General features: G+C 48.9%; 1 protein-coding gene across 1 annotated transcript in view; it reads right to left on the bottom strand.

Moving 5' to 3' along the window:
• The window catches only part of ASH1L (ASH1 like histone lysine methyltransferase), a 136,817-nt gene that overhangs the window by 67,818 nt on the left and 65,615 nt on the right, over nt 1–3,384 (bottom strand). The window lies entirely within an intron of this gene.

Below are 3,384 nucleotides of genomic sequence, written 5' to 3'. Positions count from 1 at the left end.
TGTGTGGGGACGGGGGTGGGGACAGATCGGAGAAGTCCGAGGGGCAGCGGCGCCTGGCGGGCTCAGCCGGTGCAGCGGGCAGCTCTCCTCTCCGGGTTGTAAGTTTGAGCCCCATGTGGGGTGTAGAGATTAATCACAAATACAATCTTAAAAAAAAAAGTTCTCAGGGCTGGAAAAGCCATTTTGTCACTACGTACGCTAACAGATGTTGACTGGCCTCTCTGTGACCATGTCATAACACACCCAAGTGTTAAGTCACTGTTCGGCGCACCTGAAATCAGGGTATGTGGGATGTCCATTACAGCTCAATAAAGATAAAGTGGTTTAGAAACACAAAACCTCTACTTGGTTACTTTCACTTAGAGACAAAAATAAAAATCAATGAAATGGAATTTTCCACTTGCTTCACCTACAAGTGTTGATTTGACCTTTTACTAGCTTCAGGGTCCCATCGATATACAAACTATACGATTCAACACCTGCATTTGCCACATAAATTTCATTTCTAGGATTCCTGAGAGACAAAGGGATGTGCCCAGGATGCCACCGGCTGTTCGGCCGCGTTCCGGGTATCACCTCATCTTAATATCAATTTTGTTGTGAATCGAAAGCTGCTCTAAATAATTCTTCCATAACTAAAAAACAAAACAAAGAAAAAAACCCACCAAATTGCTAAAAACAAGAACCAGCCAGCCCATAAAAATATCCTGGCAGACATGTATCAATCTGATCAATTCCTTTAAAATACCCCGAAGAGGCTGCCTGGGTGGCTGGGTCGGTTAGGCGTCCAGCTCTTGGTTTTGGCTCAGACCACGGTCTCACGGTTCAGGAGCTCAGGCCCTGCGTCCATCTGGCTCTGCCTTGACAGTGCGGGACCTGCGTGGGGTTCTCTCCCTCTCTGTCCCTCCCCTGCTTGGGCGCTCGCTCTCAAAATAAGCAAACTTAAAATACAGTATTCCAGAATAAACCATTTTCTTCCGACTTAGTTTTAAGGTTTTTATTTATTTATTCATTTATTTTAAGATAGAGAGAGAACCCCAAGCAGGCTCTGCACTGTCCGCAGAGAGCCTGGTGCGGAGCTCGAACCCACAGGCTATGAGGTCATGACCTGAACCGGTATCTAGATCAGAGGCTCAGCTGATGAGCACTCAGGCGCCCCCGACGCCGCTAAGCGGTGGGCGGCCAGTTCTAACACAAAGACGATGGTATTTTAGTCCAGTTTCAGAGTGGGAGACGTCTGTTGGCCCAGAGACATTTTAAAACACTGATGTGGTTGAAGAAATGGATCTTTTGATTCAGTCTGACTTTATTATTAATATCCCATTTTTAGGGATTTAATCTGAAAAAACCACATTAGTAGAAACAGAAGAAAAAGTCGAATTTCAATTTTTTTTTTAGCAGAAAACTTGATAAACCTATTTCTCTATTCAGCAAAAACACTGCTTAAAAATTATAACTGGAAAAAAAATAACTCTTTCCAAAATACATTTCCATTTTCTCACTCGTCGTGACTGAATGCTAATTTTTTTTCAGGCATCATCAACTGGAATATTAACCGTTATTCCCCAGCCTGAAGTGTGGTTAGGTGGTCACGTTCTGGCCAGGCCTGTAAATGAGGTTCTGAACTTCCTCTCCTCCGTCTGCCGGAGCCGCGACAACACATCCCCGGGGGGGGGGGGGGGGGGGGGTAAGGACACGTTTTTGTCTCTCACTCTTCTGGAGGCCGGGGCGTCCAAGATCGAGCACCCTGTCCCTGGCACGCAGTGCCACCTTCCTGCCGCTCCCCAGCGGTGGAGGGAGGCCAGCTGTCTCTTCCTGGAAGGCTGCTGACCCTATTCTCCAAGGGCAATGCCCTCGTGACCTAATTACTCCCCAAAAGTTCCTGCCTCCAAATGTCAGAACACTGGGGATCAGGGCTTCAGCCGATCCCTGTGGGGGGCGGGGGGTGGGGGGTGCGTGTGCACTGCACGCTTTCCCTGCGAAGAAGGCCGACGAGAGCTCCCCACCCCTCCTGCTTCTACAGGGAGAGCCTGCGGCTCAGCCCCGGCGGCGCAGCTGGAGCAGGAAGTCGTCAGGGACCCGGAAGGACAGAATCAAAGGGCTTTGGATCCCTGAGGAAACTGTGAAGACACCGTATGAGCCATCAAATTTGTACTTCGTAACATTAAAACCAGTTTTTTAATTTATTCACTTTTGAGAGCCAGAGCATGAGCAGGGGAGGGGCAGAGAGAGAGGGAGACGCAGAATCTGAAGCAGGATCCAGGCTCTGAGCTGTCCGCACAGAGCCCGACGCGGGGCTGGAACTCACCAGCTGTGAGATTGTGACCTGAACTGAAGTCAGACGCTCAACCGACAGAGCCACACAGGTGCCCCTTGTAACATTTTATAAGTTAAAGGAAAAGAAATATGTATCTTCTTAAATTCTTGGGTGTGTGAATTTCCTATTATCAGCATCTGCAACTCCTTCGCTTAATGAATGAAACATTTTCATGATCCAAGAAGCAAGAACAGGGCACACAGTTTCCGTGGCACCCACCTCAGCGGCCAACAGAACACTGTTCAGCGCACACTTAGGGGCCGAGGCTCACGTGCGGGCGTGCTACCCCACATCAGGTGCGTTTCTGAAATCTAACCCTTCCTTCAGACCCTCACGACCTTCCGGCGGAGTCTGAGGCTCTGCTGTTGCAGCCCTGTGACACTGTCTGGACTGTCACTAGAGCTTTCCGAAAACACACACCACATACATGCACTTTTCCTTTCTTAGAAATATCCCGTTGGGGCCCCTGGGGGCGCGCGGGTCCCGATCTCACGGTTCACAGGTCTGAGCTGCGTGTCCGGCTCCGTGCTGATGGCGGAGCCTGCTGGGACTCTCTCTCCCTGCTCCCCTCCCACTGGACTTCGTTTTCTTCCTCTCTCTCTCAAAATAAATTAACTTAAAACAATATATCATGTTTATACTCAGTGACACAGTCAGTTGATGTCTCTCTCAGGCTCTACATATACTTTTTTTTTCTTTTTAAAAGATTTTATTTTTTAGTAATTTCTACACCCAACATGGGGCTCAAACCCACAACTCCAAGACCAAGAGTCACATGCTCTACCGACTGAACTGCCCAGGTGCCCTTGGGCTCTACATGTTCTTTTTATAAAACATTTTTTTTAAATGTTTATTTTATTTTGAGAGAGAGAGAGAGTGACACAGTAGGCGTGGGGGAGGGGCAAAGAGAGGGGGAGACGTAGAATTCAAAGCAGGCTGCAGGATCCAGGCTGTCAACACAGAGCCCGATGTGGGACTCGAACCCACGAACTGCGAGATCATGACCTGAGCCGAAGCCCGACGGAGCTCCCCGGCCACATCCTTAGTGAAAGCGCTTCTGGAGGCAC

This window comes from Suricata suricatta, chromosome 3 (assembly GCF_006229205.1).
Source record: "Suricata suricatta isolate VVHF042 chromosome 3, meerkat_22Aug2017_6uvM2_HiC, whole genome shotgun sequence".
Classification (NCBI taxonomy): Eukaryota; Metazoa; Chordata; class Mammalia; order Carnivora; family Herpestidae; genus Suricata; species Suricata suricatta.
The sequence above is the reverse complement of the archived record's forward strand: the minus strand, read 5'-3'. Positions and strand labels throughout refer to the sequence as shown.